The sequence below is a fragment of the Pelodiscus sinensis genome, chromosome 31 (assembly GCF_049634645.1).
Source record: "Pelodiscus sinensis isolate JC-2024 chromosome 31, ASM4963464v1, whole genome shotgun sequence".
Classification (NCBI taxonomy): domain Eukaryota; kingdom Metazoa; phylum Chordata; order Testudines; family Trionychidae; genus Pelodiscus; species Pelodiscus sinensis.
In genome coordinates this window covers 10,118,247-10,130,381 of record NC_134741.1, presented here as the reverse complement: position 1 = coordinate 10,130,381, position 12,135 = coordinate 10,118,247, and the positions used below count along the sequence as shown (strand labels likewise).

The window sequence follows — 12,135 nt, the reverse complement described above, 5'->3', positions numbered from 1 at the left end:
GAGGCACAAAATTCTCTCTGGGGAGCCTGTGGAAAAGGAAGTCAAAGCACAGGAACTAGAAGGGCTTACACTTGTCAGAAAAGAGCATAGCTGTTGCACAAGAAGCCCTGTCTTCTGACACCGTACTGTTAATCTCCTTGCGCAAGAGTAGGTGGGCGGTATGGATGCTCTGAGGATTCTTGCCCAAGAACAGCCATTCTTGAGCAAGAGCCCTCCAGTGTACACAGAGCCTTTGTGTGTTAGGCAAATGTGAGAACCACTTCGCCACAGAAACACCTATAAATCCATTTTCTGATGGACTTAAACTTGGACAAATATTCCACAAGGTTCTCCAATACTCCAAAAGGATCCTGACCTCACTCATCTCTCTTCCCCAGGCTGGCACCAAGACTTGGTCACTGAGGGCAAAAAAAAGACTTGTCAGGCAGTGGCGAACACTTGGCTCCTGATGCCCTGTAATGGGGTGTGAGAGAGCTTTTTGGCACCCAGCCTGGCTAGCTCAGTTGGTAGAACATGAGACTCTTAATCTCAAGGTCATGGGTTCAAGCCCTATGCTGGGCGATGCCCTTCTTCAAGTCACATTCTCAGTTTGCGAACAATTCGCTTTCCTCAGGGTTTTAGAAAGAAAAAGTGTAGTCCTGGGGTTCAGCTTTAGGAGAACCAGAGAGAGAACAAACTGCAATTTCCATCTTCTGAGGAGAAGGGAAGAGGATTTTCTTCTCCTCAGTTCTAGCCACATCAACCCAGGGAGGAGAAAAAATAACCTTCTGCCTGCTGATTGTCCCTGTCAGCTTCTGTAGCTTCACCTCCTTCCACAGCAGCTCCAGCTTTGAGCTAGAAATCTCAAGGGGCTGGTGAGGAAATGAGGAGCTGGCAGCTCGGGTTAGTGGCTTCCCTGAGAACAAGAGGTGGAGTGTTCACAAGGTGCATTCCCCTCCCTTGCAGAGCAGGGTGTTGGAAAGAGCCAGGAACAGAACAGTCAGCCAAGTTCCACCCCCTATTGAGTTATGTTTCTGTGGTGTACTGGTTATCTCATTTGTTTAACATGCAAAAGGTCCCTGGTTCAAAACCAGGCTGAAACACAGGTTTTCCTCTTATTGCTGCTCCCCTGGGTGCCCAGGTAGTAAAGCTGCTGCTGACCAGCCTGTACCTGGGATGAGCCCAACTCCCCACGTGACAAAGGAGGGAACAGAACAGTCAGCCAAGAGCTAGGAACAGAACAGTCAGCCAAGTCCCACCCCCCACCAATATGTGTTTCTGTGGTATAGTGGCCATTATGGTTACCTAACATACAAAAGGTCTCTAGTTCAAAGCCAGGTAGAAACACAGCATCTTCTTTTCTTGCAGCTCCCTTTGGTGGCCAGGTAAGTGCAGCTCCTGCTGCCAGGCCTGTGCCTGAGATGAGCCCAAATCCGATGGGACAGGGGAGTGACATCAGCTGAGAATGCCCCTTGGTGCCAGCCTGGGGAAGCCAGATGGGTCAGGCTGGAGGCTTGTGGCTTGGCCTCCCCTGCCCTTGGAGGCTGGTGTATGGGGTTGGCTCTTCCCACTGTCTCCCTTGTGTGACTGGCCCAAAGAGGAAATGAGGCAGGAATGGGGCAGAGGAGGGAAGCCAAGCTGAGGGGGGCAGGGCACGAGCTCAGCACCTCTGTGGGATTCAGTGGGGTGAGCAGAGCCCCTCCCCTCCGTTCTGCCAAAGCCTTTGGGGTGGAGCTGACTGTGGGGAGGCAGAGTCCTGTGCCTGTCCCAGGGAATCCCAGGGATGCTCCTTGCAGCCCAGGAGAAGAAGTCAGAAGGAAAACAAGTAAAGCAGGTCCCAGTGGGCATGACCTGGGGCACTAGTTTGGCCCAGTTGAGTGAGGAGTGGTTGGTTCAGGTCCCATGGTGTCAAGGGCAGCGCTCAGGACTCTGAATCCTGCAATCTGAGGCCCCATTCCTGCCTCCCTTCCCGGGCTGACCCAGTGGTTGAAAGGGGCTGCTGCGGCTGCAGTGAGTTTTGTTGAGTTTTCTGGTGTCCTCACAGTGGAAGCAGGATGGCAGCAAAGAGCAGGAGCAGTGTGTACAGGTGCAGGTGCCCTCTGGGTTTGATTTAGAGAGTCTTATCTAGACTTGCTAAATCAGGCTCTGGAAGATGGATTGCAGCAGAAATCTCCACCTGAGTGAAGACATGGCCTAATGGTGCAATTAGTTAGATGCTGACCACGGCTGCCCTGAGCCATTCTAGTGCCCCGGGCATGTGGCACTGCCCCCCGGCTCATGGTGCATGTGCGGCTCCACCCTGGGTGCACAGTGTATATACAGCCCCTCCCGCTCCATGCGTGGAGCTTGTGGTAGCAGGATGCTCTTGTGCTGCCCAGCCTGGCCCTGCCACCACCACTGGCATGCAGCCCAGAGTCCCCTGGGGCAGGTCATGCAGAGCCCCACAGCTGCGTGGGGAAGGGCACTGCTGACAGGTGCTGTGGAGGTTAATGCAGCTCCAGTCCCAGGGCAGCTGCTGTAGTCTGCCAGGAGCAAGGCAGGTAGTGCCTGCTGGCAGCTGCCCCACTAGCTCACCCCTTAATCCAGTCCTGATGCCAACAGTAACAGCCCCACTGCTGGTAACTCACAGAGGCCCTTGCTGCCCGAGGAAGAGGTGTGGGCAAAACACAGACCTCGCTGTGAGCAGGATTTGAACCTGCGCAATAAAACCCTAGTGGATTTCAAGTCCAACACGTTAACCACTCGGCCATCACAGCTTTGGGCGTAGTGAAGCCAGGGAAACTGGTAAATAATGCCAGTGCACAGCCCTAATGTCACCTGCCACAGAGTTCACACAGCAAACCATTGCAACAGCTGTTCAGAGGAGTCCCGGCCATTTTGCTCTTAGGCTGCCTTGGAGGTGAGTTCTGCTTCAAGGTCTTCTCTCCTCCTCCTTGGTCTTCTTTTGCCTCTTCTCTTCTCTTCTCTTCTCCCCTTTTCCTTCTTCTTGCTGGTCTCCGTCCAGTTTATAAAGAGAAATTCAAGTACCGCTTAGTTCTACCTTAACCAATCATTTTTAGTATAATTTCACTATCCAGTTGGCTAAGATGGAGCTCTTTCAGCCTCTCAGAGAGCCATGTCACAGGCACAAGCCCCCAGAGATCCCTCTAGCCCTTCCAGGGACACATCACAGGACCAAGCAAGTGGCAGCAAGTGCTAGCCACTGTCATGGTCTGGGCCAGAGATAAAGCTGTGGTTCAAGGAGGAGTCTCTGCAGGCCCTGCAGTCCAGTCGGAGGAATGCAGATATTTATGGCCAAAGAAAGGCCACCTCCACCCACCCCAGACCAAGTCAGAGCCAAGGTCAAGGAATTGTGGCAGGGGTATGTGAGGACCCGTAGTGCAGCTCCTGCACTGGGGAAGCACCTTAGCACTGTGCATACTGTGAGGAACTGGACCAAGTCCTGGGGATTGGGGAACGCTTGTCTCCAGGGACAGGTATGGAGTCTGGGATGGAGACACCTGGGCAGCAGCGGCCGCAGCTTCAGGACAACAAACCTGCTGACCAGCAGCTCCAGGATAAAGAGAAGGAGGATTCCAGGAACGTTGTGACCCTCCCCCTGGAACTGGTCCCCCAGATGCAGGTGGCCTCCCAAATGTCTTCGGCACCAGGGAGGGAACATCAGGTGAGTGCTGTGAGGTTGCAACACACACAGGGCAGGTGGGAGCACAGGGGGTGATGCGCTATTGTGACGTGTGCTGCTGATCGAAGGTTGGGGGACACCACACATGTGTGACCCCATAGAGGGCCGTCCTCCCCCCACCATGTGTGCAAGGCACCACCTGCTCCTGCAGAATGTGCTGCCAATGGCTAATTTCCTAACACTGGATGCAAGCAAGCAATTGTAATGGGGATGTAGCTCAGTGGTAGAGTGTTTGACTGCAAGCAAAGTGGTTCCTCGTTCAACTCCAAGTGCCTGCTGAAAGGTTGGTCAACTTCATTGAAACCTTTGCATCTCCAATTGCATCACATTCTGAATTTTTGCTGTGCAGAGATTCCTAAATTACTGCAAAGCCCTAGGCTTTGTCTACACTGGGCCATTTATTCCAGAAAAACAGCTACTTTTCTGGAATAACTTGCCAGCTGTCTACACTGGCCCCTTGAATTTCTGGAAAAGCACTGGCAATCTACTGTAAAATTGTCAGTGTTTTTCCAGAAAAACTATGCTGCTCCCATTCAGGCAAAAGTCCTTTTCCGGAAAAACTGTTCCAGAAAAGGGCCAGTGTAGACAGCATAGTAGTCTTTTCCGCAAAATAGCCCCTATCGCGAAAATGACGATCGGGGCTTCTTTGCGGAAAAGCGCGTCTACATTGGCCACGGACGCTTTTCCGGAAAAAGTGCTTTTCCGGAAAAGCATCCTGCCAATGGAGATGCGCTTTTTCCGGAAATACTTATAATGGAAAACTGTTCCGTTATAAGCATTTCCAGAAAAGGCTGCCAGTGTAGACGTAGCCTTAATGTGTTCCTGTGTCAATGCACATAAACCAGGCAAACCCATCTCAACTGAAACAAGTTCAAATCTGCTGTGTGTCTGGTTTCTATTCCCATCAGTTCAGCAAGAGTGTGATCTGAAGGTCCTTGGTCTACCTGGGCTGTGCTGTGCAGAAGAACAAGAATCACACCCAGAGGCGGAGGAATGTCCACAATCAATCTTCTGGAGTTTGATTTAGCAAGTCCAACTAAGACTCACGAAATCAAATTCAGAGGGTACCCCACCAGTTTCCAGTACTTCTGCTCTTTGTTCCCTTTGGGTTTCTGCAGTAGGGACACAGCCAGGCTCAACTGAAGGAAGCCAACTCTAGCTACGTAGGATATGTTTACTCTTGCACCCTCTTTCCAAGAAGGGATGCAAATGTAAAGATTGAAAACTTTAAATGAAGCAACCAGGGACACATACAATGGGCCTGCAGAAAAATGAAACAGCTGAGCACTTTGCAGAGAACAGGCCATCTCCCTGCTTGGAGAGGCTCCATCATGCATATTTTGTGCCAGGCCAGACTGCTGGGAGGAGGCTCTGGCCACGGACTTTCCTCCCCTCTCTATTACCTCCTACACCTGGGACTGAAAGGGACGTGGGCTGCAGGCTGGTCCTACCCAGCTGCCTTCCCCAGTGGGAGCAGAAAATGCTCATGGAAGGGCTCACACATTGTCCCAATGCACTCACCTGAGGGGCCTGAATTCTTGCTGCTCCTGGGTGCACCCAAATGCCCTTCTGGGGGGGCAGGTTCCCCAGCTCACACCCCTCCTGTCACACAAAGCTTGCGAACGGGGTTGATTTTCATCCATCTCCCCTTGCTGCTGCGCTAAAAGAAATCCTGAAACCAGCCCCGTCTCCTGTCACTGGAGAGATGGCCCTGTGCTGGGATATGAGAAAGGATCCCAGTGATGCTCCTCGCAGCCCAGGAGAAGAAGGGGGCTCTGGGTGGAAGGAACCCAAGTAAAGCAGGTCACAGAGGGCATGAGCTGGGCACCAGCTTGGTGCAGTTGAGTGAGGGGAGATTGGTCCCATGGTGTCAAGGGCAGTGCTCAGGACTCTGCTGCTGCTGGCAGGGAAGAAGCTGGAAGGCAAACCTCAAACCAGCTGGACTAGCCAGCCCACGTCACAGTGAGTCGCTAGTGGCCCTGTCAGAGAAGAGCCATTGGCAGCTGCAGAGACGTCCCTGCTGCTGCCTGAGGCGCCTTTCTTGAAAGGGCCACTGGTGAGCTGCATTTCTGTAGGCCAGCTAGCTCAGTTGGTTAGAGTGTAGCACTAATAATGCCAAGGTCATGGGTTCAAGCCACATGCTGGCTGCAGGGGTATTTGGTTTGGTGACTTCCCTTCCTTTAGCTGCCTGCTAGGGACAAGGAAGCAGAAACAAGCAAAAATGTGAGCTTTGCAGGAAGTAGGGCAGAGATGTGGTAGGGGGAGGCTCATCCTGCACAGCCCCAGTGGCGCAAAGGGCCTTGGCCTGGCTTCCTGTCCCCAAAAGCAGGGGAACTGATGCCCAAATTCCTGCTGCTGCAGTGGTTACCTCAAGGCACCAGCTGGGGTGCAGGCTCTGGAGCCCGAGACACTGAATATGACCAGGAGGTCTAATTCCAACTTCTGTAGACCTCACTGTATGCAGAAAAATGCCTATTCTGAAATAGCTATTTCAAAATGAGGTGTGTGTACATGCTCCACTTCTGCTATTTCAAAATATACCCCTTCCCCCCTCCCCCAGGGCCATTCTAAGTTATTGAACCTGGGGCTCTAAATCAAGGTAGCACGTCTACATTAGGGAAGCCTCCTTGGACTCATTTTGAGGTTTCCCTGAAATGTAGACATGCTATCTTGGAATAACTATTCCTGAAGAGCTTATTGCAAAATCAATGTGCCGTGTAGATGTAGCCAGACAGTCCTGAGAGATGAAGCAGCTGGAGGGAAGCCAGGAGAACAGAGGCCAGTCAGAGACCTGAGTGCCCCAGGTGTCTACCCCAGGCCTTCTGTCTAGGTCCCAGGTGTAAGGGGCAGCACTAATGACTCTGAATCCTCCAATCTGAGTTGCTGGGAGGTCCTTGTGCTCCAGGCTTTTTGTCTTCCTTGTCCTGAGGTTCACTAAGGGCAGTTTTGCTTGTCTGAGGCCCATTAGAGCTTCGTGAGCAGACTTGTGGTCAAGTGCCTGAGGCCCATCTCACCCCCGAGCTCAGCCCATGCTGGAGGCAGCCAGAGAGTGTGAGCAGAATGGGGGCGGAGGAGTTGTATATTTTGGGAAGGGTCCTGGCTCCCAGCCACACACCTTGAAACAAAGACCAACGGTTCCTGCACAAAGTGCATTGTGGGAATAAGAGTTGGGGCAGGAGGAAAGGGGCCAACCCCTGAGCACCAGCGAGCAGGTGGGAGAAGATGGGAGTGAATCCTGCTACCTGTCACGTGCAAAGGGAGCACTAACCTACGTGCAACTCATCTCTAGTGCTCTGGCCTCCAGCAGCTTTGTGCCCCACTAGAGTGGGTTATTTCAGAGACCACAGAGGGAGGGGTCTCTGGATGTGTGGAGCCCCCTAGCTCTGCCTGTGAAAAGAAAGAACAAGGGCACAGGCAGAAACTTCAATTCCACTGTGTGCGTCTTGACTTTTTCAATCTAAGGACTTTGAAGAAACACTTCAGATATCTGCTCCAGTGGCACAATGGGTCAGCAGGCAGTACTTGTAGGAGCCATGCTGAGGTTGTGAGTTCAAATCTTACCTGGAGTACTCACTTTGAGTCCCTGCTGGGTCATCCTCTTGCAGTGGTTCCCAAACTTTTCAGCATCACCCCCCCCCCCCATTTTGATTTTTGAAAACCCTCACGCCCCCTCCCCCCCAAAATAGAAGCAAAACTTGTTTTAGCAAAAAAGAAAAAAAAATTGATGGGGGAGGGCTGGGTCACCTCTTCCCCCTCCCCTGGAATTTCTTCACACCCCCTCTCCCTCCTGCCCCGGGCTGGCCCCCGAGCTCAGGCCCTGGGAGTCTGATCAGCAAGTGAGACTCGCCCGTCAGACCAAGCTCCTTTCTTCCCGGCCACGTAGGAAGGGGCCACTGCAGGTGCACAACTCCCTGGCCTGCTGTGTCTGTGGAAAGGGGCCAGAGGACACATACCTCTCACTGGGGACAGGGCGCATGGATCCCACTAGTTCCAGCAGAAAATGAAACAGGCTGAGCATTTTGCAGAGAACAGGCCAGAGCCCTTCTCCTGTCCCTGGAGAGATGGAAATGGGGCTGTTCCTTGTGGGGAAAGAAGTGGGTGTGTTGGGAGTGGGGTCTGAGCTCAAACCTCCCCACAGAACAGAACCCCACATTGGGGGCAAGAAAGAGCCTTGAGTCAGGCAGTGGAGAACACTTGGCTCTTGTTATGCTGTGATGGGATATTAGGAAGCTTTTTGCATACAGCCTGGCTAGCTCAGTCGGTAGAGCATGAGACTCTTAATCTCAGGGTCATGGGTTCAAGCCCCATGCTGGGCGATGCCCTTCTCTAACTCACATTCTCAGTCTGCAAGCAATTGGCTCAGCTTTCATTAGGGCTTTAAAGAAAAAAAAAGTCTAGTCCTGGGGTCTACTTCAGTAGAACCAGAGAGAGAACAAGAACCAACTGCAATTTCCATCTTCTGAGGAGAAGGGAAGAGAATTTTCTTCTCCTCAGTTCTAGCCACATCAACCCAGGGAGGAAGAAAAATAACCTTCTGCCTGCTGATTGTCCCTGTCAGCTTCTGTAGCTTCACCTCCTTCCACAGCAGCTCCAGCTTTGAGCTACAAATCTCAAGGGGCTGGTGAGGAAATGAGGAGCTGGCAGCTCAGGTTAGTGGCTTCCCTGAGAACAAGAGGTGGAGTGTTCACAAGGTGCATTCCCCTCCCCTGCAGAGCAGGGTGTTGGAAAGAGCTAGGAACAGAACAGTCAGACAAGTTCCACCCCCTGAAGAACAGTTGTGTGTTTTTGTGGTGTAGTGTTTATCACATTTGCTTGATGTGCAAAAGTTCTTGGTTCAAAGCCAGGCAGAAACACAGCATCCTCTCCTATTGCAGCTCCTCTAGGTGCCCAGGTAAGTGCAGCTCCTCCTGCCTGGGATAAGCCCAACTCACATGCGACGGAGGAGTGGGGGGTGACATCAGCTGAGAATGTCCCTTGGTGCCAGCCTGGGGAAGCCAGATGGGTCAGGCCAGGCACCTGATGGACACTTCTGTCTCAGCCTCCCCTGCCCTCGGATGCTGGCGTATGGGGCCAGCTCCTCCTGCTGCTTCCCTTGTGTGACTTGCCCAAGGAGGAAGTGAGGCAGGAATGGGTAGAGGAGGGAGGCCAAGCTGAGAGGGGCAGGACAAAAGCTCAACGTTTCAGTGGGACTCAGTAGGGTGAGCAGAGACCCACCCCTCCCCCCTTGTTCTGCCAAAGCCTGTGGGGTGGAGCTGGCTGTGGGGAGGCAGAGTCCTGTGCCTGTCTCAGGGCATCCCAGGGAGGCTCCTTGCAGCCCAGGAGAAGAAGGGGGCTCTGGGTGGAAGGAAAACAAGCAAAGCTGGTCCCAGTAGGCTTGAGCCTAAGGGCTCCAGTTTGGCTCAGCTGAGTCACAGGTGTCTTGTGTAGGTCCCATGGTCTAAGAGGCAGCACTAAGGACTCTGAGTCACCCCTCTATCTATGCTGCACCTAAACTTGAAATAAGATGTTACATCAGGGCTCTGTCTACACTACAGAGACAACGCTTTAGTCCAGAGAACACAGCTGCCATGCGTTTTTGGTGCCTTTGTGAACCTCGTTTTATGAAGAAGAAGGGATGTTACAAAAAAAGGTTTTTTTCCCACTTTTGGCCCAGTGTAAACAGGCCAAAAATTGGAAAAGCTTCTTCCAGACAAAGCTATGCAAACTAGGGTTCACAATTTACCTAGCTTTTTCAGAAGAACAGTGTGTGTAGACATAGCTTGAGTGATGCACAGCACTGGTAGGTGACATGGAGGGACAAAAGGGTCTGGTGGCAACTGCAGCCTTTCAGAGCAGCCCTTGCCTGCACCCTCGCTGGGAACTGTCTGGACTAAAGCCCATCCTGGGGTCAGCCTAAGGATTGCCTGTTCTATAGAAGCTGCTCTGGAAATGAGGAAGCAGCTAAAGTGACTTCAGTGGGATTTGAACCCACAACCTTTGAATAACTGACCTAAATCACAGTGAGCACTAAAGCTTAGAAGTCCAACATGCTTTCCATTGCACCACAGAACCTCATGGAACATTAGTTTTGCTGTCTCTAATATCTGCTTTGCCGCCTGGCAATTGCTGGGGGAAAAGAAAGGGGAGCCAGGTCTGTCTCTTTTGGGAGAGCAAGTAGGAAGAGGGAGGGTCCACTGAGCCCCCTGACAGTGAAAACAATTGGGCTATGTCTACGCTGGCAGGTTCTTGCACCAGAAATATGCAAATGAGGCTAAGTGTAACAACATTGCACAAGAGGGGTTTTTCTTGCACAAGAAGGGGCTGTGTAGATGCTCCTTCTGGCACAATAGCCTCTTCCACAACAATGGTGGCTCATTAGATATGAAAATGAGGCTCACCCACTCCCTTGGCCACTTGCCACTGCTCCTACTGGCCGCCCGCCAGCCACTCCCTCCAGCCACCCCATCCATGCTGCTGTGGGTGCCAGTGTCTCACCACACTGTGAAATCAGACCAGAGACGGACACTGTCAGTAAACACTCATATCGGAAACGCTCCTGTGGATGCTGGGCCCACCAGAGCCGTGTGCCACTGCCATCTGCCTGCTCCATGGACATCTTCCCATTGCAGAGCGCGCGCCGAGCCAGACTGTGACTAGACAGCCCCTCTCTGGGCACCCAGGGGCTATGTCTACACTGCAGGCTTCTTGCTCAAGAATGGCCGTTCTTGCGCAAAAACTTGAGGAGCATCTACACTGCATGCGTGTTCTTGAGCAATTACTGTACACACTGCCATGGACATTCTTGTGCAAAAGCACATGGCAGTGTGGACATGCTCTTGCACAAGACATTTTGTGCAAGAACTCTTGCACAAAACAGTTCTTGTGTAGGAAGCCTGCAGGGTAGATGTAGCCAAGGGGTGTTTGGGTTTGTTACAAGCACTGAGCTTTGTACAACAGCCCAGGGAACATTGTGAAAAGACAAAACCTTCCAGTCCTGGGTGTCCCTGGCCAGCCTGCGAGTGGCACAAAGGTTCCTGGCAGTGACGGCTTTGGGTAATTGGTAAGAAATCCGAGCAAATCAGATGAGGTGGCCGAGTGGTTAAGGCGATGGACTGCTAATCCATTGTGCTCTGTACACAGGGGTTCAAATCCCATCCTCATCAGGTGTTTGCAGCCGTTCCTCTTGCTTCTCCCAGATCTCTCTTCAGTTCAGTGGCAGCTCCTTCTGTTACCCTGCCTACCCCAACCCCCTCCCACTGCAGCCTGGGGAAAGATGAACTCTCCAGAGACACTCCCAGCTGGGGCCCTCAAGGGGAAACCTCACAAAGGAGATTCCAGGCAGCCAGGCCATGGGGGTCTCTGAGATGCCCCAGCCCTGCAGCCTGTCCCACCTGGCTGTTGCCATGGACCCTCTGTGAGGTCACTGCCTCCCAACCAATGAGCTGAGGTGCTGAAAAAGTTCCTTGTGATGTCACTGCTGCCTTGCAGGCTCATGTCCAGCCCCTTGGCATGTGTGAGCTGCTCCCCCTCTGCCCCTGTCACTCAGGGCTGGTTCTGGGGCTCACACAGGGAACATCAGAGGCTGCTCAGGGTGCCACATGCCCCCAAGGTCACCTTTTAAATGTCAGGGCAAGCCAGGATCTATCCTATCCCTTCCCCAAGACCCCACCCCTTTGCTGAGCTCCTGCCCTCCCCAAACCTTTCCATGGACTCTTGGTTACTAATGGACACTCGCCACTAATGACATAATCACACCCCAGCCATTTTGCTAGGGCTGCAGCAGGGGAGAAAAGTTTAATTTAAATCATTAAATGATTAAGCGTTTGAACTGTCTCATGTTAGTTGATCAAACTTCATTTTAAATAAAGGAAAACATTACGGCCAGCACAAAAGGTTTTGGTGCCACACCCCTAGAGACTCTGGAACAAAGAAGACACATGAGAAAAACCCAACTTTCTCTGTGACATGGATGGATCTAGCTCAGGTTTCACTCAGGGGGTCTCTCTGCATGTGAAGTACCTGTGACAGCCCCTATGCTCCTCTGCCCCTCATCAGCAATGCCATCTACTTGGGGGAGAAGTTGCCCTGAGACTTGCAGAAGGGACAACCTGGACAAACTAACACTCTTCAGGCACCTTTGATAGCTCAGCTGGTGGAGAGGAGGACTGTAGTGTGTTTTTGGCAAATGATCCTTCGGTCGCTGGTTCATCTTTTCCCTCCAGCGTGGCCTTAGCAGAAAGCAACCAAGGTTGTTACCTTGGGTCCCTGTCTTCAGAGCCCTGCATTTCAATTGACAAAACGATTGTGAGGAGGAGCTGCCAATCATATTTCTTGGGCTGCACAGGTTTTGTCCACACACAAAAGTTCTTTTGGAACAATGGCCGTTATTCCACAACAACAATGCAAGAGTCTACACCGGAACCGGCAGTTTCCCACCACGTCTCGCTTGAGAAGAGGCAACTTGTTCCCCTTCCTCTTACCTCACGTCTCCCTTG

At 52.3% G+C, this 12,135-nt stretch overlaps 5 non-coding genes across 5 annotated transcripts; 4 read left to right on the top strand and 1 right to left on the bottom strand.

Annotated features, from left to right (window-relative positions):
• The first annotated feature begins 488 nt into the window (after positions 1-488).
• Positions 489-561, top strand: TRNAK-CUU (transfer RNA lysine (anticodon CUU)). Its single transcript has one exon. It is a non-coding gene; the product is annotated as a tRNA-Lys (tRNA).
• Positions 562-2,653: 2,092 nt separating this feature from the next.
• TRNAS-UGA (transfer RNA serine (anticodon UGA)) lies at positions 2,654-2,735 on the bottom strand. The gene has a single exon. It is a non-coding gene; the product is annotated as a tRNA-Ser (tRNA).
• A 3,000-nt stretch (positions 2,736-5,735) lies between these two features.
• Positions 5,736-5,809, top strand: TRNAI-AAU (transfer RNA isoleucine (anticodon AAU)). The gene has a single exon. It is a non-coding gene; the product is annotated as a tRNA-Ile (tRNA).
• A 2,095-nt stretch (positions 5,810-7,904) lies between these two features.
• TRNAK-CUU (transfer RNA lysine (anticodon CUU)) lies at positions 7,905-7,977 on the top strand. The gene has a single exon. It is a non-coding gene; the product is annotated as a tRNA-Lys (tRNA).
• A 2,744-nt stretch (positions 7,978-10,721) lies between these two features.
• On the top strand, positions 10,722-10,803 carry TRNAS-GCU (transfer RNA serine (anticodon GCU)). The gene has a single exon. It is a non-coding gene; the product is annotated as a tRNA-Ser (tRNA).
• Positions 10,804-12,135: the final 1,332 nt, after the last annotated feature.